This window comes from Pleurodeles waltl, chromosome 8, assembly GCF_031143425.1.
Source record: "Pleurodeles waltl isolate 20211129_DDA chromosome 8, aPleWal1.hap1.20221129, whole genome shotgun sequence".
In the NCBI taxonomy this organism is placed as follows: domain Eukaryota; kingdom Metazoa; phylum Chordata; class Amphibia; order Caudata; family Salamandridae; genus Pleurodeles; species Pleurodeles waltl.
This window is the reverse complement of record NC_090447.1, coordinates 565560575-565585107: the sequence shown is the minus strand read 5'-3', so window position 1 is coordinate 565585107 and position 24533 is coordinate 565560575.

Sequence of the window (24533 nt, the reverse complement as noted above, 5' to 3'; positions counted from 1 at the left end):
GAAAAAGGTTGGGGCCCAACAGAGAGATCCTGAACAGATCATGGCTTCAGGGCCGCATAACCCAATCCCATGCCCACTAAACCCATTACATTCTATACTAGCTTCCCCCAACTCTCTACCCTTCTACATATCTCAGATACAGGAATTTTCCATCATGGCCTTACTTTCCCCTTTCTATCACTGAAGACAGCCCTTAATTAGCTAATTAGCTCAGGAAACCTACCTCCCCTCGGAATGTATGTAACCTCACTCCCATTTACTCTTTAAGAATCAAGAACCACTGTGCATATTTTAATCTCCATTTTCTACCCCAACCCTTCCAGCTGATCAGTAATTTCTTCTATTATTCCCAATCTTAGCAGAATAGTCATAATCTTGGAATGTGTCCTGAAAATGGAGTGAATGCTTACTTTTACGTTCCCTGTGAGCAAGACTGGGTGGTAGAAGTTTTCTTCAATAGGCACATCACTTAGGCCAGCAAAGGAGAGTGAGTTAAAAACTTGAGTCACTTCAGTGAAGTGAAGCATTTGTGTGCTTGTCTTTTTCTCCCCATCTCTCTTTGAGATTAATTTAAACAATATACTCATTACTTTCTTTTTTCTTCAGTGTGATACCCCAAGAATGACAGGTATGCCAGACATGAGTTTTGTGTGGACTCTCCCATCGAACTAAAGCTTCACCCTACTGACAAGGCCAAAGTATGACAAAACCGATCTAGAGTTGCTTGTGTTCTGATTTAGAGGGAGCTTGGCTCAGCAGTTACGGTTGGATTGTTCCTAATGAAGCTTTCCATTGAGGATTTGCATTTGGCTGCTTACTGTCTTAGGGGGAGTGATGAGCAAAAAAATGATGGACTGGATTGTGACCCATGGCTGAGATTAATTCACGAAATCCATTCATATTTTTTCTTTCATGCACCAAACTAAATGCAATAGGCATGCCCAGACACAGGCCCTGTGTATGCTGTTACACACGAATCAAGCTGTAAACTACTGACAAGATCCAAATAGACAGAAACCGGTCTGGGATTGCTCATTTACCTTTTCATATGGGTCTCAACTGAGCGGTTTGGGCTGGACTGCTCCAATTGGAGCAGTACTAAGACTGGTTTGCATAGGTTCCTGACGTGGCAAGCTGGGCAAAAAAGAATGGACTGGTTTGCAGCCCTAGAAATTACTAGTGGCTCAGATTCATCAACAAACTAAGGCCCAGATTTAGAAAACGTGGGGCTGAACCTAGTGCAGCCCCACTTTTCTTGTACCCATTAGCGCCCATTCCCTGCCCCACGCCCCCCAACAGATGTTTCAAGGCATTGGCAAAGTGGGCCCTGGCTCAGGGCCCCAGCCTTACAGGAGGACCCAGCTCTGTTCTGCAGTAGGTTTTGACCTGATGACCTTCAATAATTCTTAAACATATCATTTCAAACACCTTTTCCTTTCATTTAATTTTAGTGATGGTCATGTGTGGGAGTCTACTACAGATGTTTTGCAGTTAAATGTTTAAGTTTTTGAAGTCTATGCCACAACCATAAAAAGTTTCTTTTAGATCAAAACAGGACTTTATATATGAGAAATGTATGGGGGTTTTCTCTCAACAATATTACTGAACTGCTGCAGTATATTCCAAAATTTAACCCATGTTATTGTCCTTCAATATTAGCTGTAAACACATTTAGAATTTGGGTTGGTGGTGCAGTGCACTTTCAGTGACCTGGTCAAATAGGAAAAGAAAGAGCTGAAATTAAATCATGAATTGTAGAAGGCTGGCCTGGCTTATAGTGGGTACCTTGTGGTACTTGCACCTTGTGCCAGGTCCAGTTATCCCTTATTAGTAGATTAGTAGTGTTCTAGCAGCTTAGGCTGATAGAGGTAGCTATAGCAGAGCTGAACTAGGCTGAACTAGGAGACATGCAAAGCTCCTACTATACCACTTATATAACTTAGCGCTATATCATAAGAAACACAATACTCAGAGTTACTAAAAATAAAGGTACTTTATTTTAGTGACAATATGCCAAAAGTATCTCAGAGGGTATACTCCCTTAGGAGGTAAGTAATATACACAAAATATACACACAAACCAAAATCAGGTAAGTAAACAGTTAGAAAAGTAGTGCAAACACCGTAGAACACAATAGAATGCAATAGGAGACAGTAAGCCTAGGGGAAACACAAACCATATACTCCAAAAGTGGAATGCGAACCACAAATGGACCCTAGGCCTAGTGTAGTGTGTAGAGGGTCGCTGGGAGTGTAAGAAAACACTAAGGGTGTCCAAGATACCCCACCCCAAGACCCTGAAAAGTAGGAGTAAAGTTACCCTACGACCCCAGAAAGACAGTAAAGTCGAGATAGGGGATTCTGCAAAGACAACAACTGACTGTAAAGCACTGAAGATGGATTCCTGGACCTGAGGGCCTGCAAAGGAAGGGGACCAAGTCTAGGAGTCACGCAAGTGTCCAGGGGGGCAGGAGCCCACTAAACTCTGGATGAAGGTGCAGAAGGGCTGCCTCCGGGTGGAGGAAGCCAAAGATTCTGCAACAACAGAAGGTGCCAGGAACTTCTTCTTTGGTCAGAGGATGTCCCATGGCGTGCTGGAGGATGTAGAGTTGTTTCTACGCAGAAAGACCGCAAACAAGCCTTGCTAGCTGCAAGAGTCGTGGTTAAAAGTTTTGGATGCTGCCAGGGCCCAGAAAGGACCAGGAGGTCGCCCCTTGGAGGAGGAGAGAGAGGGGGTGCTCAGCAATATGCAGAAATACCTGAACAGGCATTCAGAAGATCTGAGCACAGCAGTCATCTCAGCACAACAAAAGGGAGTCCCACGAAGTCGGAGTCCAACTCAGTGAGTTGGGCAATGCAGGAAAGAGTGCTGGGGACCTGGGCTAGGCTGTGCACAAAGGAAGTCTTGCAAAAGTGCACAGAAGCCCTAGCAGCTGCAGTTCACGCAGTACACAGGATTGCTGTCTGGCGTGGGGAGGCAAGGACTTACCTCCACCAAATTTGGACAGAAGGGCCACTGGATTGTTGGGGACACTTGGATCCAGCTCTTGTGTTCCAGGGACCATGCTTGTCAAGATGAGAGGGGACCCAGAGGACTGGTGATGCAGAAGTTTGGTGCCTGCGTTAGCAGGGGGAAGATTCTGTCGACCCACAGGAGATTTTTTCTTGGCTTCCAGTGCAGGGTGAAGGCAGACAGCCCTCGGAGCATGTACCACCAGGAATCAGTCGAGAAAGCCGGCAGGATGAGGTACTACAATGTTGCTGGTAGTCTTCTTGCTACTTTGTTGCGGTTTTGAAGGCATCCTGGAGCAGTCAGCGGTCGATCCTTGGCTAACAAGCAGTGCCACATCTCCACCCTAGAGCAGGGATGATTGGGCAATGGAGTGCATGACACAATTGACTCCTCAGGGAAATGGTGGTCACTCAGATCTCATCCATTTCACTCAGTTACATTTGCAAGGACAATCAGAGGTAGAGTATAGTTCAATAAGGTTTATTGAAGTAACTGCATCTTAGATAATAAAGCATGAATAGCAATAACTGGACAATGAAGCATGACAGAATTAAAATTGTGACAATGAGAGTGAAACATGAAAATAATGCTACGATATTGTCACTAAAATCGTTAAGAGCACAGAATGTTAAGCTCTAATTCTGCCCATCAGGTTTCCCTGGGAAGACATCATCCCTCATACCTGAGCAAGAGGCCGGAAGTCTACATAAGCAGCTGCAGCGAAGCACTAAGCTATCAGCATACAGTTGTGGTCATCTGACTGGAATCTCCCTTTAACGTACATGGGTCAAAGTAGTGCTTTTATAATAAAACAGCTGATATTCCAAGAAAGAATCCCCCCGTAAGAGTGTGTATGTTTCTGTGAACATTAGAGACAAAGAGTATCACTTTTGCCGGCAACCTATCTTACTGCAGCCTTGAGAAAAGCACAGAGTGAAAGAAATGTCTTGTCTAATAACGCAGGAATGGCCTAGGCAAAGAACAGCTAGATAGAGAAAATAAAACAAGACCACAAATATGGCTATTGTTAAAATAATAAAAACTAAGATTAATAAAATATATCTGGGTTAAAGGGCACATCGGCAGGCCTAGTTTGCTAAAACAATGTGTATACAAGTACATAGCTAAAATGGCCATACAACAATATGTGCTTCAAAAGGTTAGCCCAGGGCTTCAGCCCTACCTTTTATGATTCTGTTATCTGTCCCATTTCGTTCCTGAAATGAGCCCCGGCGCCTTCCTTGTGACCTATCACTGAATCAGAGAGCACCCTTTGAAGTGTACAGGGGAAGCCTGAAATGCAGAAATATACAAATCTGTTTGGGGGAACCTCTGTACCATTTTTCACCATGCAGGTATGTATACACAATACACACTGCACAGTATTGTATAGTCCAAGTACACTACCTTTCATATACATTCAGCACCTGCATTTAACATGCATACACTGCCCAGCAACGTACCTTTTATGTACTGTACCACTCATAGGCATATATACATCCAGCACATGCACGTAGAATGCACACACTGCACCCTTCAAGTATTGTACCACTCACAGGCACACATACACCCAGCACATGCATTTATCCAGCACTTTCTTCACAGCACTACATCCTCCAGGTACTGTATGACTCATAGGCACACATACATCCAGCTTATGCATTTTACATGCATCCACTGCACATTGCTGCATTCTCCCTGTATAGTACCCTTCCAGGTACATATACACCCAGCACAGATATACCACTCATGCGCTGCTACAGCACCAATGGAGGCCAATAGTGAGTTAAGCATACAGTAGTGGAACTTTAAACATGAGAGAGCCAGTAGGCCTCAGTCCAATGACACATGTTAAAAAGGACATGTTAACTCCTACTAATCACTAAAGATATGCTGCCACCACTGCTGCTTAAGTCATGGTGAAGGCAGTAGCCTTCCACCACTATGAGGGAAGCACTTTAGGTGCCCGTCCGAGTGCAACAAGAATGCAGTCTATGAGACAGGCCTATTTCAGGGTGCACAGTCATGATTTGTGTTTGCCTTGACATAAAAAATTCACATTAAGGATCTAGACATCAGCACATTTGGGCACTTGGGTCTGGGATGTACATAAGTTATCATTCTGAGGATTTTTACATCTCAACTCTACCCATCTCTTATTTGTTTTCTTCAGTTTTAATGTAGATTTCTGAAAACAAGACCCTCACAGATTGCTTTGTCACTAAATTGTATAAAACACAAGTTCCCCACTTTTTATTGATTGTCAATGTATATCTCTTTGAACATGCCAGTTGTTTTGACAAGAATATACATGCATTTTTAACCCCTTCTGTGCCGCGGACGTAGTGGTTACGTCCCGCGGCACAGTGCTGCTGTGCCGAGGACGTAACCACTACGTCCTCGGCACACAGCCCAGAGGGAGCGCTCTCGCTCCCTCTGTGTGCTTCCCCCCACCCCCCCAAAGTCAGGGATGGAAGGGGAAGCCCTTCCCCTTCCACCCCCGACCCCCCCACCCCCCCATAATGACGTCAGCGCGCGATCGCGCGCTGACTTCATTATGGGGATTTCGCCGCACAGGAAGCCATTTGCTTCCTGTGCGGCGAACGGAGAAGAGGTGAGTTCCTCTTCCCGGTGGGTGGGGGGTTTGGGCTAAAGAGGCCCGGGGGAAAGGAAAGGCTTTTCCTTTCCCCCGGTGTCTCTTTGAGCATTCCTGCTGCCCGATCGCATTGCGATCGGGCAGCAGGAATGCCCACTAGACACCAGGGATTTTTTTTTGTTGTTGTACTTTCTGTTTCTTGTTGGCGGGGAGCGGCCCCTTGGGCAAGGGTCGCTCCCCTTGTGGGGGCAAATTGTTACGGCCATTTCTGCCCCCCTTGGGGGCAGATTGGCCTACTTTTTAGGCGGATCTGCCCCCAAGGGGGGCAGAAACCACTGGATCACCAGGGATTTTTATTTTCTGTGCATTTATGTTGGGGGGGTGCCCCCTTGGGCAAGGGGCGCCCCCCCAAGGGGGCAGAGAACTGTTGGCCTTTTCTGCCCCCCTTGGGGGCAGATCGGCCTATTTTTTTTAGGTCCATCTGCCCCCAAGGGGGGCAGAAGCCACTTAGGCACCAGGGATTGTGTGTGTAGTGAATGGGGGGGCGCCCCCTTGGGCAAGGGTCGCTCCCCTGTGGGGGGCATGTCCTTTAGGGCCATTTCTGCCCCCCTTGAGGGCAGATTGGCTACTTTTTAGCCAGATCTGCCCCCAAGGGGGGCAGAAAACACTAGATCACCAGGGTTTTTTATTTTTATGTGTATTTATGTGGGGGGGGGTGCCCCCTTGGGCAAGGGGCGCCCCCCCCAAGGGGGCAGAGAACTGTTGGCCTTTTCTACCCCCCTTGGGGGCAAATCGGCCTATTTTTTTTAGGTCCATCTGCCCCCAAGGGGGGCAGAAGCCACTTAGGCACCAGGGATTGTGTGTGTAGTGGATGGGGGGGCGCCCCCTTGGGCAAGGGTCGCTCCCCTTTGGGGGGCATGTCTTTTAGGGCCATTTCTGCCCCCCTTGAGGGCAGATCAGCCTATTATTTTTAGGCTGATCTGCCCCCAAGGGGGGCAGAAACCACTAGAACGCCAGGGATGATTTTTTATGTGTTTATTTCTGTGGGGGGCGTCCCCTTGGGCACGGGGCGCCCCCCCAAGGGGGGCATTGACCTGTTGGCCATTTCTGCCCCCCCTGGGGGCAGATGGGCCTATTTTTCTAGACCCACCTGCCCCCAAGGGGGGCAGAAGCCACGTAGACACCAGGGATAGTGTGTGTGTGTGTGTGTGTTAGTGGATGGGGGGGGGGGGTTTGGGCAAGGGTCACCCCCCACTTTGGGGGCACATGTACCCAGGCCATTTCTGCACCCCTTGGAGACAGATCAGCCTATTATTTTTAGGCTGATCTGCCCCCAAGGGGGGCAGAAACCACTAGAACGCCAGGGATGTTTTTTTATGTGTTTATTTTTGTGGGGGGGCGTCCCCTTGGGCACGGGGCGCCCCCCCAAGGGGGGCATTGACCTGTTGGCCATTTCTGCCCCCCCTGGGGGCAGATGGGCCTATTTTTCTAGACCCACCTGCCCCCAAGGGGGGCAGAAGCCACGTAGACACCAGGGATAGTGTGTGTGTGTGTGTGTGTTAGTGGATGGGGGGGGGGCTTGGGCAAGGGTCGCCCCCCACTTTGGGGGCACATGTACCCAGGCCATTTCTGCACCCCTTGGAGACAGATCAGCCTATTATTTTTAGGCTGATCTGCCCCCAAGGGGGGCAGAAACCACTAGAACGCCAGGGATGTTTTTTTATGTGTTTATTTTTGTGGGGGGGCGTCCCCTTGGGCACGGGGCGCCCCCCCAAGGGGGGCATTGACCTGTTGGCCATTTCTGCCCCCCCTGGGGGCAGATGGGCCTATTTTTCTAGACCCACCTGCCCCCAAGGGGGGCAGAAGCCACGTAGACACCAGGGATAGTGTGTGTGTGTGTGTGTTAGTGGATGGGGGGGGGGCTTGGGCAAGGGTCGCCCCCCACTTTGGGGGCACATGTACCCAGGCCATTTCTGCACCCCTTGGAGACAGATCAGCCTATTATTTTTAGGCTGATTAACCACTAGAACGCCAGGGATTTTTTTTTATGTGTTTATTTTTGTGTGGGGGCGTCCCCTTGTGCACGGGCGCCCCCCCAAGGGGGGCATTGACCTGTTGGCCATTTCTGCCCCCCCCTGGGGGCAGATGGGCCTATTTTTCTAGACCCACCTGCCCCCAAGGGGGGCAGAAGCCACGTAGACACCAGGGATAGTGTGTGTGTGTGTGTGTGTTAGTGGATGGGGGGGGGCTTGGGCAAGGGTCGCCCCCCACTTTGGGGGCACATGTACCCAGGCCATTTCTGCACCCCTTGGAGACAGATCAGCCTATTATTTTTAGGTTGATCTGCCCCCAAGGGGGGCAGAAACCACTAGAACGCCAGGGATTTTTTTTTATGTGTTTATTTTTGTGTGGGGGCGTCCCCTTGGGCACGGGCGCCCCCCCAAGGGGGGCATTGACCTGTTGGCCATTTCTGCCCCCCCTGGGGGCAGATGGGCCTATTTTTCTAGAACCACCTGCCCCCAAGGGGGCAGAAGCCACTTAGGCACCAGGGATAGTGTTGTGTGTGTTTTTTTTGTTTGAGGGCTGTCCCCTTTGGCAAGGGTCGCTCTCCATGGGGACACAGTACTAAAGGTATTTTTTGGCTTCCTTGGGGCAGACAGGCCTATTTTTTTAGTAGGCCCATCTGCCCCTATGGCAGAATCCACTTAGGCACCAATTTCTAAAATGTTTGATGGTGGGGTGTTTGTCAACTGAAGAAGTCTTTGCATTTGTGATAAAAAATGTTTTCCTCCTTTTTGTTCTAGTTCAAAGCTTTTGCTTTATTTGCTGTGGCTCCTTGCGGTTTTGGCGGTGGTTGACCTGCAGTTTGCACAGTTGCATGTTTTAGGTAAGTAAAAACAATTTACTCCAAAGGAGTATTGTTGCCATGCATGAATGACATGTTTGTAGGGGGTGTACTAAATGCAGGATTGTGTGTGAAATTGTCCTTAGGTTTGTGCACAATGATATTTGTTTTGTCTTATTTCTAATTTGCCTTTCTTTCTTTCTTTTTAGTGGGATATCATTGGTGATTGCTGTGTAGTTGCTGGTGAATCAAGCTTTTTCAGGCAAGTGAGCGGTATAGTTTTTGAGTTTGTAACTCTTACTAACAAAGCTACACTTTGTTACTTGTCTTACACAGTGCTGGTTGTTGGTGGTGAATTTGTCCAGTTAATTTTAGCAGGAGAGATCATGGTTAGCCGCAGGATGACCGCTCAGCAGGTGGTTGGTATGCTTTTTGAGTCACAGTCTGATCATGACTATGAGACGGACTCTGCATCTGAGGCAGAGGAGGAAGTCAGAGATTCTGGCAGTGATGTTTCTGTTGGAGGGGAATCTTCTGATGATGAAGCCACACTCAGTGCAGATGAAGGTTCTGTTTTAGAGGAGGACATTGATGTGCCAATAGTGCAGCAACCTGGGGCTGAAAGGTTTCCCGTTAGAAGACCTGATGTCTGGGTTGCCCCAAACATGGAGCAGCCAGAGTTGCCTGCCTTTACTGGTCTCCCGGGGTGTAACGCCAATACAGAGAACTTTATGCCTATCAATTTCTTTGAGTTATTCATGGATGATGTGTTTTTGGAAGAGATTGTTGAGCAGACTAATTTGTATGCGGAGCAGCATTTGAGGGACAACGCTGCTAGACTTAGGCCACACTCTAGAGCTGCCCAGTGGATTCCCACAAATTTGGAGGAGCTAAAAAAGTTTTTGGGTTTGACTTTTTTGATGGGGTTGATAAGGAAGCCGTCACTGGCTTCTTATTGGTCTACTAGTCCCTTGATGGCAACAGCTATATTTCCAGCTACCATGAGTCGTAATCGGTATTTGCTTCTTCTTAGGATGCTGCATTTTGTTGACAATGCATTAGCCTTGCCACGAGATCACCCAGATTCTGACCGTCTTTTTAAGATTAGGCCTGTCCTTGATCATTTTGTAGATCGGTTTTCGGAGGTCTATGTTCCAGGCAAAGAGATAAGTGTGGACGAGTCTTTGGTCCTCTTCAAGGGTCGTTTGGTTTTTAGGCAGTACATTCCTAGCAAAAGGGCACGATATGGAATTAAATTGTATATGCTGTCTGAAAGTAGGACAGGATATGTGTATAGTTTCCGTGTGTACACTGGTAGGGATTCCAATATTGACCCCCCTGGTTGTCCTCCCACTTTTGGAGTTACTGAGAAAATAGTGTGGGATCTTGGTAGACGACTGTTCAACAAAGGTCACCATTTGTATGTAGATAACTTCTACACTGGTGTGCAGTTGTTCAAGGAATTGTTTAGAGTGGACACAGTTGCTTGTGGCACAATCCGTTCTAACCGGAAAGGCTATCCAAGGGAGCTTGTCTGTAAAAAACTTGAGAGGGGACAGTGCTGTGCCTTGCGGAACGAGGAGCTGCTAGCTTTGAAATTTTCAGACAAGAGGGATGTCTACATGCTAAGTACCATCCATGATGAGAGTACTTCCCCTGTGACTGTTTGGGGCCAGGTTGCTGAAGTGCGCAAACCTGTGTGCATTTTAGATTATAATAAGCACATGGGAGGTGTAGATAGAGTTGACCAGAGGTTGGAACCTTATACTGCTATTCGTAAGTCTTATGTTTGGTATAAGAAGTTAGCACTTCACCTCTTCCACTTAGCAACCTTCAATGCTTTTATTGTGTTTAGGGATAGGTCTCCAGACTCAAAGATGACATTTGTGAAATTTCAGGAGTCAGTGATAGAGAGCCTTATTGTGGTGGAACAGGCCAGAGTTCCTAGAGAAGCAGTGGTGGAGGATGTGGCTAGATTGAAAGATCGCCACTTTGCTGAGCACATTCCTCCCACACCCAAAAAAGACTTTCCAGCTAAGAAATGTAGAGTGTGTTTTCGAAGAGGTATCCGGAGGGAGTCTCGAATGTACTGCCCAGATTGTCCTTCAAAGCCTGGGCTGTGTGTCGGTGCTTGTTTTAAGAATTACCACACCCAGAAGAATTTCTGGGAACAACCATGAGTGTAAACTCATGTCTGTTTTGTATTTTCATGTGTTTAGTTTCATGGTTAGCATTTCTGTCATGTTGTTAGTTAGAGCTTTTGTGTTTGTTGTTTTGTAATTCTTTCTACTTAGTTAGGGGTTCCTCTGTTTAAAAAAAAAAAAAAAAATATGATGCCATTGTGTGTGGAGTGGGGCTTGGCTGAGACTGTACATATTGACTTGATGTTGGCTACTGCAACACACTGCCAGCCAAACACCAGTCCACACACTCCCATCAGCTGGTGTGATTGTTGTATCAGGCATGTGGGCGTATGTAAGTGATGGGCCCTTGAGTGGCGCTGTCTGTCGATGTGAGTGTTGTAATGTGCTGGGCCCGTGGATGGCGGTGTGAATGGCCTTGTGTGTGTCATGTATGAAAGTTGTGTGAATGGACTGTAAAGCGGTTGGTGCCTTGTCGCGGCTTTACAGCTCACGAGCTGTGAGTCATTGGTTCAGTTTTTTGCCTTTCAGTTACTAACAGTGCTTTTCATTTTTGTGAAAGCTCTTGTTAGTAAAATTTGATCCACTGAACCATCACTCACCCTCGTGCCAAATCCAACCAGTATGTGTGGTAAAAATGACCAAACCTGCTCCGCTGTAATCAGGCGTCGCAGCACACCTATGACACGCTAGGTGCCTCAGGTGGGACCCCGATGATGAAGCATGCCACCAACTTGGTTGGTGGGTGAGGGGTCTTTTTCACATAACCTAAGTGTGTTTCTTTTCAAAATTTTAGTGTTTGGCACATCACGGACGTATGTGGGCACATCAAAACGATATATTACAAAACTACCTGTGTTTGGGGGGGGAGAGGGCACCTATGTTTTTGGTCCTGTGTGCGGCCTTCATCTAGGGAAACCTACCAAACCCAGACATTTTTTTAAACTAGACACCCCAAGGAGTCTAGGGAGGAGTGGCTTGCGTGGATCCCCCAACATTTTCTTACCCAGACTCCTCTGTAAACCTCAAAATGTGCTTAAAAAAAGCATATTTTCCTGACTTTTCTTCGTACGATCACCACTCCAGCACAAAATTCCTACTCCCCAGTGTTCCCCTCAGTCTCCCAAATAAAATGACACCTCACGTATGTGGGTCCCCAAAGCAGAGTCAGTCTAAAGATGTATAAAGGAATATGTCCTTATAAACTCGCAGTACTATCCCCTGTATCTCTACAAGTTTTGGGCCTTATTCTGTTGGAGGCACCTGGCCCACCCACACAACTGAGGTATCATTTTTATCGGGAGACTTGGGGGAACGCTGGGTGGAAGGAAATTTGTGGCTCCACTCAGATTCCAGAACTTTCTGTCACCGAAATGTGTGAAAAATGCGTTTTTTTAGCCAATATTTGAGGTTTGGAAAGGATTCTGGGTAACAGAACCTGGTCAGAGCCCCTCAAGTCACCCCATCTTGGATTCCCCTAGGTCTCTAGTTTTCAGAAATGCACAGGTTTGGTAGGTTTCCCTAGGTGCTGGCTGAGCTACAGGCCAAAAACTACAGGTAGGCACTGTTTTCAATGAAAAAATGTGATGTGTCCACGCTGCGCTTTGGGGCGTTTCCTGTCGCGGGCGCTAGGCCTACCCACACAAGTGAGGTATCATTTTTATCGGGAGACGTGGGGGAACGCTGGGTGGAAGGAAATTTGTGGCCCCTCTCAGATTCCAGAACTTTCTGCCACAGAAATGTGAGGAACATGTGTTTTTTTAGCCAAATTTTGAGGTTTGCAAAGGATTCTGGGTAACAGAACCTGGTCCGAGCCACACAAATCACCCCATCTTGGATTCCCCTAGGTCTCTAGTTTTCAGAAATGCACAGGTTTGGTAGGTTTCCCTAGGTGGCGGCTGAGCTACAGGCCAAAATCTACAGGTAGGCACTTTGCTAAAAACAGGTCTGTTTTCTGTGATGTGTCCACGTTGCGCTTTGGGGCGTTTCCTGTCGCGGGCGCTAGGCCTACCCACACAAGTGAGGTATCATTTTTATCGGGAGACGTGGGGGAACGCTGGGTGGAAGGAAATTTGTGGCTCCTCTCAGATTCCAGAACTTTCTGCCACAGAAATGTGAGGAACATGTGTTTTTTTAGCCAATTTTTGAGCTTTGCAAAGGATTCTGGGTAACAGAACCTGGTCCGAGCCCCGCCAGTCACCCCTCCTTGGATTCCCCTAGGTCTCGAGTTTTCAGAAATGTACAGGTTTGGTAGGTTTCCCTAGGTGCCGGCTGAGCTAGAGGCCAAAATCTACAGGTAGTCACTTCGCAAAAAACACCTCTGTTTTCTTCCAAAATTTTGGTGGTGTCCACGTTGCGCTTTGGGGCGTTTCCTGTCGCGGGCGCTAGGCCTACCCACGCAAGTGAGGTATCATTTTTATCGGGAGACTTGGGGGAACGCTGGGTGGAAGGAAATTTGTGGCTCCTCCCAGATTCCAGAACTTCCTGCCACAGAAATGTGAGGAACATGTGTTTTTTTAGCCAATTTTTGAGCTTTGCAAAGGATTCTGGGTAACAGAACCTGGTCCGAGCCCCGCCAGTCACCCCTCCTTGGATTCCCCGAGGTCTCTAGTTTTCAGAAATGCACAGGTTTGGTAGGTTTCCCTAGGTGGCGGCTGAGCTAGAGGCCAAAATCTACAGGTAGGCACTTTGCTAAAAACAGGTCTTTTTTCTGTGATGTGTCCATGTTGCGCTTTGGGGCGTTTCCTGTCGCGGGCGCTAGGCCTACCCACACAAGTGAGGTATCATTTTTATCGGGAGACGTGGGGGAACGCTGGGTGGAAGGAAATTTGTGGCTCCTCTCGGATTCCAGAACTTTCTGCCACAGAAATGTGAGGAACATGTGTTTTTTTAGCCAATTTTTGAGCTTTGCAAAGGATTCTGGGTAACAGAACCTGGTCCGAGCCCCGCCAGTCACCCCTCCTTGGATTCCCCTAGGTCTCTAGTTTTCAGAAATGTACACGTTTGGTAGGTTTCTCTAGGTGCCGGCTGAGCTAGAGGCCAAAATCTACAGGTAGTCACTTCGCAAAAAACACCTCTGTTTTCTTCCAAAATTTTGGTGGTGTCCACGTTGCGCTTTGGGGCGTTTCCTGTCGCGGGCGCTAGGCCTACCCACGCAAGTGAGGTATCATTTTTATCGGGAGACTTGGGGGAACGCTGGGTGGAAGGAAATTTGTGGCTCCTCCCAGATTCCAGAACTTTCTGCCACAGAAATGTGAGGAACATGTGTTTTTTTAGCCAATTTTTGAGCTTTGCAAAGGATTCTGGGTAACAGAACCTGGTCCGAGCCCCGCCAGTCACCCCTCCTTGGATTCCCCTAGGTCTCTAGTTTTCAGAAATGCACAGGTTTGGTAGGTTTCCCTAGGTGCCGGCTGAGCTAGAGGCCAAAATCTACAGGTAGTCACTTCGCAAAAAACACCTCTGTTTTCTTCCAAAATTTTGGTGGTGTCCACGTTGCGCTTTGGGGCGTTTCCTGTCGCGGGCGCTAGGCCTACCCACGCAAGTGAGGTATCATTTTTATCGGGAGACTTGGGGGAACGCTGGGTGGAAGGAAATTTGTGGCTCCTCCCAGATTCCAGAACTTTCTGCCACAGAAATGTGAGGAACATGTGTTTTTTTAGCCAATTTTTGAGCTTTGCAAAGGATTCTGGGTAACAGAACCTGGTCCGAGCCCCGCCAGTCACCCCTCCTTGGATTCCCCTAGGTCTCTAGTTTTCAGAAATGCACAGGTTTGGTAGGTTTCCCTAGGTGGCGGCTGAGCTAGAGGCCAAAATCTACAGGTAGGCACTTTGCTAAAAACAGGTCTGTTTTCTGTGATGTGTCCACGTTGCGCTTTGGGGCATTTCCTGTCGCGGGCGCTAGGCCTACCCACACAAGTGAAGTATCATTTTTATCGGGAGACGTGGGGGAACGCTGGGTGGAAGGAAATTTGTGGCTCCTCTCGGATTCCAGAACTTTCTGCCACAGAAATGTGAGGAACATGTGTTTTTTTAGCCAATTTTTGAGCTTTGCAAAGGATTCTGGGTAACAGAACCTGGTCCGAGCCCCGCCAGTCACCCCTCCTTGGATTCCCCTAGGTCTCTAGTTTTCAGAAATGTACAGGTTTGGTAGGTTTCCCTAGGTGCCAGGTGAGCTAGAGGCCAAAATCTACAGGTAGTCACTTCGCAAAAAACTCCTCTGTTTTCTTCCAAAATTTTGGTGGTGTCCACGTTGCGCTTTGGGGCGTTTCCTGTCGCGGGCGCTAGGCCTACCCACGCAAGTGAGGTATCATTTTTATCGGGAGACTTGGGGGAACGCTGGGTGGAAGGAAATTTGTGGCTCCTCCCAGATTCCAGAACTTTCTGCCACAGAAATGTGAGGAACATGTGTTTTTTTAGCCAATTTTTGAGCTTTGCAAAGGATTCTGGGTAACAGAACCTGGTCCGAGCCCCGCCAGTCACCCCTCCTTGGATTCCCCTAGGTCTCTAGTTTTCAGAAATGCACAGGTTTGGTAGGTTTCCCTAGGTGGCGGCTGAGCTAGAGGCCAAAATCTACAGGTAGGCACTTTGCTAAAAACAGGTCTGTTTTCTGTGATGTGTCCACGTTGCGCTTTGGGGCGTTTCCTGTCGCGGGCGCTAGGCCTACCCACACAAGTGAGGTATCATTTTTATCGGGAGACGTGGGGGAACGCTGGGTGGAAGGACATTTGTGGCTCCTCTCAGATTCCAGCACTTTCTGCCACAGAAATGTGAGGAACATGTGTTTTTTTAGCCAATTTTTGAGCTTTGCAAAGGATTCTGGGTAACAGAACCTGGTCCGAGCCCCGCCAGTCACCCCTCCTTGGATTCCCCTAGGTCTCTAGTTTTCAGAAATGCACAGGTTTGGTAGGTTTCCCTAGGTGGCGGCTGAGCTAGAGGCCAAAATCTACAGGTAGGCACTTTGCTAAAAACAGGTCTGTTTTCTGTGATGTGTCCACGTTGCGCTTTGGGGCGTTTCCTGTCGCGGGCGCTAGGCCTACCCACACAAGTGAGGTATCATTTTTATCGGGAGACATGGGGGAACGCTGGGTGGAAGGAAATTTGTGGCTCCTCTCGGATTCCAGAACTTTCTGCCACAGAAATGTGAGGAACATGTGTTTTTTTAGCCAATTTTTGAGCTTTGCAAAGGATTCTGGGTAACAGAACCTGGTCCGAGCCCCGCCAGTCACCCCTCCTTGGATTCCCCTAGGTCTCTAGTTTTCAGAAATGTACAGGTTTGGTAGGTTTCCCTAGGTGCCGGCTGAGCTAGAGGCCAAAATCTACAGGTAGTCACTTCGCAAAAAACACCTCTGTTTTCTTCCAAAATTTTGGTGGTGTCCACGTTGCGCTTTGGGGCGTTTCCTGTCGCGGGCGCTAGGCCTACCCACGCAAGTGAGGTATCATTTTTATCGGGAGACTTGGGGGAACGCTGGGTGGAAGGAAATTTGTGGCTCCTCCCAGATTCCAGAACTTTCTGCCACAGAAATGTGAGGAACATGTGTTTTTTTAGCCAATTTTTGAGCTTTGCAAAGGATTCTGGGTAACAGAACCTGGTCCGAGCCCCGCCAGTCACCCCTCCTTGGATTCCCCTAGGTCTCTAGTTTTCAGAAATGCACAGGTTTGGTAGGTTTCCCTAGGTGGCGGCTGAGCTAGAGGCCAAAATCTACAGGTAGGCACTTTGCTAAAAACAGGTCTGTTTTCTGTGATGTGTCCACGTTGCGCTTTGGGGCGTTTCCTGTCGCGGGCGCTAGGCCTACCCACACAAGTGAGGTATCATTTTTATCGGGAGACGTGGGGGAACGCTGGGTGGAAGGACATTTGTGGCTCCTCTCAGATTCCAGCACTTTCTGCCACAGAAATGTGAGGAACATGTGTTTTTTTAGCCAATTTTTGAGCTTTGCAAAGGATTCTGGGTAACAGAACCTGGTCCGAGCCCCACCAGTCACCCCTCCTTGGATTCCCCTAGGTCTCTAGTTTTCAGAAATGTACAGGTTTGGTAGGTTTCCCTAGGTGCCGGCTGAGCTAGAGGCCAAAATCTACAGGTAGTCACTTCGCAAAAAACACCTCTGTTTTCTTCCAAAATTTTGGTGGTGTCCACGTTGCGCTTTGGGGCGTTTCCTGTCGCGGGCGCTAGGCCTACCCACACAAGTGAGGTATCATTTTTATCGGGAGACGTGGGGGAACGCTGGGTGGAAGGAAATTTGTGGCTCCTCTCAGATTCCAGAACTTTCTGCCACAGAAATGTGAGGAACATGTGTTTTTTTAGCCAATTTTTGAGCTTTGCAAAGGATTCTGGGTAACAGAACCTGGTCCGAGCCACACAAATCACCCCATCTTGGATTCCCCTAGGTCTCTAGTTTTCAGAAATGCACAGGTTTGGTAGGTTTCCCTAGGTGGCGGCTGAGCTAGAGGCCAAAATCTACAGGTAGGCACTTTGCTAAAAACAGGTCTGTTTTCTGTGATGTGTCCACGTTGCGCTTTGGGGCGTTTCCTGTCGCGGGCGCTAGGCCTACCCACACAAGTGAGGTATCATTTTTATCGGGAGACGTGGGGGAACGCTGGGAGGAAGGACATTTGTGGCTCCTCTCAGATTCCAGCACTTTCTGCCACAGAAATGTGAGGAACATGTGTTTTTTTAGCCAATTTTTGAGCTTTGCAAAGGATTCTGGGTAACAGAACCTGGTCCGAGCCACACAAATCACCCCATCTTGGATTCCCCTAGGTCTCTAGTTTTCAGAAATGCACAGGTTTGGTAGGTTTCCCTAGGTGGCGGCTGAGCTAGAGGCCAAAATCTACAGGTAGGCACTTTGCTAAAAACAGGTCTGTTTTCTGTGATGTGTCCACATTGCGCTTTGGGGTGTTTCCTGTCGCGGGCGCTAGGCCTACCCACACAAGTGAGGTATCATTTTTATCGGGAGACGTGGGGGAACGCTGGGTGGAAGGAAATTTGTGGCTCCTCTCAGATTCCAGAACTTTCTGCCACAGAAATGTGAGGAACATGTGTTTTTTTAGCCAAATTTTGAGGTGTGCAAAGGATTCTGGGTAACAGAACCTGGTCCGAGCCACACAAATCACCCCATCTTGGATTCCCCTAGGTCTCTAGTTTTCAGAAATGCACAGGTTTGGTAGGTTTCCCTAGGTGGCGGCTGAGCTAGAGGCCAAAATCTACAGGTAGGCACTTTGCTAAAAACAGGTCTGTTTTCTGTGATGTGTCCACGTTGCGCTTTGGGGCGTTTCCTGTCGCGGGCGCTAGGCCTACCCACACAAGTGAGGTATCATTTTTATCGGGAGACTTGGGGGAACATAGAACAGCAAAACAAGTGTTATTTCCCCTTGTCTTTCTCTACATTTTTCCCTTCCAAATGTAAGACAGTGTGTAAAAAAGACGTCTATTTGAGAAATGCCCTGTAATTCACATGCTAGTATGGGCACCCCGGAATTCAGAGATGTGCAAATAACCACTGCTTCTCAACACCTTATCTTGTGCCCATTTTGGAAATACAAAGGTTTTCTTGATAGATATTTTTTACTCTTTATATTTCAGCAAATGAATTGCTGTATACCCGGCATAGAATAAAAACCCACTGCAGGGTGCAGGTCATTTATTGGCTCTGGGTACCTAGAGTTCTTGATGAACCTACAAGCCCTATATATCCCCGCAACCAGAAGAGTCCAGCAGACGTAACGGTATATTGCTTTCGAAAATCTGACATTGCAGGAAAAAGTTACAGAGTAAAACTTAGAGAAAAATTTATGTTTTTTTCACCTCAATTTCAATATTTTTCTTTTTCAGTTGCTATTTTCTGTAGGAAACCCTTGTAGGATCTACACAAATTACCCCTTGCTGAATTCAGAATTTTGTCTACTTTTCAGAAATGTTGCGGTTTATGGGATCCAGCGTTGGTTTCATGCCCATTTCTGTCACTGACTGGAAGGAGGCTGAAAGCACAAAAAATCGTAAAAATGGAGTATGTCCCAGTAAAATGCCAAAATTGGGTTGAAAAATTGGGTTTTCTGATTCAAGTCTGCCTGTTCCTGAAAGCTGGGAAGCTGGTGATTTTATCACCGCAAACCCTTTGTTGATGCCCTTTTCAGGGAAAAAACCACAAGCCTTCTTCTGCAGCCCATTTTTCCAATTTTTTTTAAAAAAATGAAATTTTCACTGTTTTTTGGCTAATTTCTTGGCCTCCTTCTGGGGAACCCACAAAGTCTGGGTACCTCTAGAATCCCTAGGATGTTGGAAAAAAAGGACGCAAATTTGGCATGGGTAGCTTATGTGAACAAAAAGTTATGAGGGCCTAAGCGCGAACTGCTCCAAATAGCCAAAAAAAGGCTCGGCACAGGAGGGGGAAAAGGCCTGGCAGCGAAGGGGTTAATGCATATATACTGCATTATAATTGAGATTGTAAACTTAAATGAGACAAAATACTTTGTACTGAGAAGTATTTGGAGGTGAATCCTCTTCTTACAAGTCATATAATATCTTTAAATAGACAGGACAAGAATCAAATTGTAATTCAAAATTCCTTTCTGTAATCTTTATGTCTTCCTAATTTTTAAGTTACTCATTATTATACCACCGGTTTTAAAATATTCACTATCAAAAGAACTACATTGGTTGATAATTGGAAATACCTCTATTCCCAGAAGAAATTGGACTTGGGCATTTTTGCTGTATCAAAGTTACAGGTGATGGTGACCAACAAGTTTGCTATCAAATTAACATAATGTACTTGTTTAGCCACAATATTAGTCCCCGATTTATAGCCATTCTGGGTCTCATTACAAGTGCCCTGGAATTGACCTGGTTAAATCCATCATGCCCACCCCAGAACTATTGATACTAGCATAGGGTAACTGTGGGAGGAGATTAAGAGGGATTACACGGTGAACTCTGTTGGTCCCCTGAGAAAGGTGAAAGTAACTGAGGAATGGTAAAGCTAGGATTGATTCATAGATAAATAATTATTTTGACCAATCTCACCTGGGGCTTCAACTGGATTCTACAGCTGCTTTCAGCAGATGGAGCCCGTGGGAGCAACTTGCCAGGCCTGCAGACCCTTCTAATTTTGATATGGCTCAGAAGAAGAGATACTGGAACTTTAGAACTATTTTACCATTCATAATCGGGCCTATTTAGATATTATTGTCAGGCTGCACATTAAGACAGATTTCAGTTGTGAGAGTGGAAGAATCCTTCTAGAAGAACTCACTGCTGGGGCTTCCAAGTTCACTACAAGATGTATTTTCTAGAAGGTGTGAAGTTGAAGTGGGAAACCATGTAACATGATCATCACTGAAGCTGCAATTAAAGGCAGAGACTACTTTGTTTGTAATGTTATTGAAAGCTAACTTTGTGCCTTACTTCAGAATATTAGCATCATGATAGTGTACCTCAGGAGTACTCACCATGAGCAAAGTGGGACCCTTACATTTAATCTTGGTGAAAAGTTTTTAAGGAGAACTAATTGGCACACTATTTGCATAATTTCCTGTTATACTTCAAAAAGAAGTCAACAACATGGCTGTATCTATCAGTCCCTGTTGATTGGCCTCAGTCTTTTCTGCTGCTTTCCTTACAGTGTATTGCCAGGAAGCATGTTCAGTGCAATTGGACTTGCTATTAATAACAAAACCACACATTTTCCACTCATACATTTGGGAGAACTGAAATTATGATGATGACTTACAACTTTTTATATGATAAACCCATTTAAATGTATCTTGTAATGCTTACCACCTTCAAATAAAGTTAACCTGAAGCTGGGAAAGAATGTGAAGATGTCCCCATTCATCAAGAAAGTACTTAGGGGAATATTTATGAGCCCCTAGTGCCACCTTGCGCCACATTTGTGGCATTTATTTTGACACAAATGTGGTTTTAAGGTGGCATTTCCCGCTCACCAAATTTACAAAGTGGTGCAATGTTTGCATTGCGCCACTTTGTAAACCCTTGCATCACATTATGCCTGTGGCAGGCTTAATGTATGCAAGGGGGGCATTTCCTTATTAGGGGGTCTGAAAATGTGCTATTTTTTCGGCCCTTTTAACACCTGCTCAGAGCAGGAGTTAAAAGGGGGTTTCTATTATTTAGAATGGGCCCCTATGTACTCTGTAGGAGTAGCACCAACATTTTGGCGCTACTCCTGCAGAGCACATCAATAGCATCACATAGAATTGTCCCCTATTGTGCGCCATAGTGCACCGTATCTTAAATACGGTGCACACATGGTGGCAGTAGGGGGGCGCTAAGGGGCGCAGGGAAGGTGGCGTTGCACTAGGTGCAGAGCTACTTTCCATAAATCTGCCCCTTAATGTGTGGAAGGCATGCAACCTTTTGGGATTTTCTAACAGACCTTGGAGCTAGATCTCCCTTTCACTTGTCATTATGATGGTTGCCTAATTTCGAGAGTAGCACACTAAAGAAAGTTTCACTCATCTCCAAAGGCTCCTAGAAAACACATTGGGCTAGATTTACTAAAATCTCACACAACACAAAGACACAGACTAAGTTGCTATGCTGTGTTGCATAAGAGAGAAAAAGTAGGATAGTACCATGTCTACTAAGATTTTGCACAAATGTTCAATTCCCAAGTGACACCACAGTTTCTGGCTGCCTAGAGTCACACATTCACCTTTGCACCATAGATCATAATGAGTCTAGCATAGGTTTTGTACTGCAAGGGCTTCCTTGCAGTACAAAGGCCCATTCTTTTATTTACTTTTACACCGTCATTCCTTTGTTTGTGTGCTCTATAGCATGGCACACACAGAAAATTTTTAAACTGGAAGAAAAAATGTTTTTCTCCTTCTTTGTGCCTACCTCAAGGAGGCATATTTATGGTGCGAAATCATGTCTATACATGTTAGGGACAGATTTAAGTGCCCCTAGCACCTCCTTGCGCCACATTAGCATCATTTTATTTGCTAATGTGGCCCAACAAGGTCAAAATCGCAGCACCAAATTTACAAATTGGTGCAATGCATGCATTGCACCACTTTGTAACCCTTTGCACTACATTATACCTGCGGCAGGCATAATGTATACAAAGGGGGCGTTCCCCTGTTATGGGGGCTGAGAAAGGTGATTTCTTTGCATCATTTTTAACACCTGCTCAGAGCAGGCATTAAAAGGAGGCATGCCATTGTTTTCAATGGGCCTCAATGGGCTTTGCAGGATTGGCGTCAACATTATTGATGCTAATCCTGCAAAGCGCAGAGCTAGCATACACAGCGCACACATGGTGGTGGTGGGGGGTCATTAAGGGGTGCTAGAAAAGTGGCACTGCAATGAACGCAGCACCACTTTCCTTAAATCAGGCCTTTAGTGTATGGACTTCAAATTAAAAGCCATGGGTGGTAATGTGGGAACAACCATGCGCCACCCGTGGGTGTACTGCAAAAGTACTGCAAAGTAATGTATAGCAATATTTTACATTAGTTTTAGGAACATTTCAGTGCTGAAAAGAACGTAACAAATCAACACTTTGTGCTGGTTGTCATCAATTGTGGTTACTTTGCACCAGGCCAAAGTGGAGATAAATCTGCCATAGTGTTTCCACCAGTTCTAAGTGATCGTTGTTGGTTTGTGTTTTTTTAATTTGATGGTCTTCTTCTTTTTTTTGTGATATAGGTAGAACCCTTTACACCGCCCATAGGGAGCCTGTTCAAATACTGTATAGAGAGCAACATTAACAATCATATTACCACATATTTATGGAACATGCTGATTTCTACTTAGCCCAATTATTATAAAGTCAGCAAACAAAAGATGCATTTGATTTCTGTTTACAAATGAGGGAAGATGGAGATGAGAAATGCAACTCAGAATTCACATATGTGTTATGACACCAATCTACAGCACCAAATATTAGTGCAAGTTTTTGTAAATTGTGATTCTTAAAAAGAAAGCAAACTTAGTAAATATAACTTTTTTTACATTCTTCATCTATCATTAGCTAGATCCAAATCACAAAGGAAAAAGCCTAGATGAATTAATATAGGAAATGGTTTACAGCAAAAATAATTTTGGTACAAGAAATGTATTTTAGGAAAGCACCAAAATATATTATTTCAAAAAGTATAACCAAAGTCACCCACAAATATAAAGGGAGGTAACAATTTGTGAAAAAAATGCTATACTGATTTATTGATAAAATTCAAATCAGAATTATAGATACTTAACAAAAGAAGAGGATTTGCCTAGTTGACATGTGCAACATCTCGAGCTCTGACTTGCTGTAGTTCCTTTTGAAGCAAGATCTTTTTATTCTTTAGATGGTGGGGACATTAATGTTGAACCTAGCCGACATAAATTTAAAGACAAAAAAGACAATGAAGATAGCCTCCAATGGTGAGAAAATACAAAGAAGATTCTGAAATGGTTGTTAAATTGTTAAAGTACTGGAACATTTAGGAAAAGGGGAAAACCTAAACTTACTGCCTTTTTCTTCCGTCCAACAATCTGGTTAGAATGAAAGTTTTGAAATTCAAAGAAGATTATGAAATGGTTGTTAAAGTGTTAAGTACTGGAACATTAAGGAAAAGGCGGAAACCTAAACTCACTGCCTCTTTCTGTGGTCCCACAATCTGCTTAGGATGAAAGCCTATTTTTGCCTCTTTTCAGTTGGGCTTTTGATACTTATTTGTTAGTTCAGCATGGTTGCACTCTGACCACGAAACACTAACTAGGGGGCAGCGCTGGATTAAATTTTCTTAAAATCGGTTTTAGATTGGTGTCTTTATCATCTGTGTTTCTGGGTTATTGATTTTGTGGACTGTTTGTACCAGATTAGTAACATAGGCCCTCATTATGACATTGGCGATAAGTCCCACTTACAGCCATGCCGACTGCCGCCAACATACCACCGCTGTGGCGGTTTACCGCTACCCATATTATGACTTACACATAGCAATCCGTCACCATACATTCACACACACAAGTAAGCCAGCCCAAAGGTCTGTGATAAAATGGCAGTAGCAAAACCCACACAGTTACGCCAACAGAACTGCGCCGCAGCATTATGACCCACGAATCACGGCGGCGGACATTCAATGTCGCTAAACCATTGGCGGTCCATACCGCCACGCTCAAAATACACACAACCGAACAAAACAACACCACATTGGACATTTTGAATAACACACACCTGACACCCATACACACACCACACCCATACCACTATAAAACACACACACATTACCCACAACCCTTTACAACGAATATACGTCGGAACAACACATGCTGGAACAAAGCAAGCCTGAAAAACGAGGTCGGAACAATGACCTCGTTGTTACCACTAATGCCTTTACCACGAATGCCTTAATAACAAACAATTTTTCATTGTAAAGGCATTCCTGGTGAAGGCATTAGTGAACGGCATGCATGGTTCCAGCATGCGTCCCCCCTGGCCACCCACCCCACCCCTAAAAATTACTGTGACCCCATCCCTAAAACCACCCCAACCCCCACCCCTAAAATTACTGCAACCCCTCACCCTGCCCCTAAAACATAAACCCAACACAACCCCCACCCATAAAACCTAAAGCACCCCAACCCCCACCCCACCCCTAAAACCTAAACCACCCCAGCCCCAAATACTAAAAATACCCCAACACCCCACCCCGCCCCTAAAACTAAAAATACTCGACCCCCCACACCACAAACCTAAACCACCCCAACCCCCACCCCCAAATACAAAAAATACCCCAACCCCCACCCAACCCCTAAAAGTAAAAATGCCCTGACCCCACCTCCCCGCCCCTAAACCTAAACCACCCCAACCCCCACCCCTAAAACTAAAAATACCTCGACCCCCCCACCCCACCCCTAAAACTTAAAATACCCCTCCCCAAACCTAAACCGCTGACCCCCCACCCCTAAAACAAAAAATACCGACTCCCCC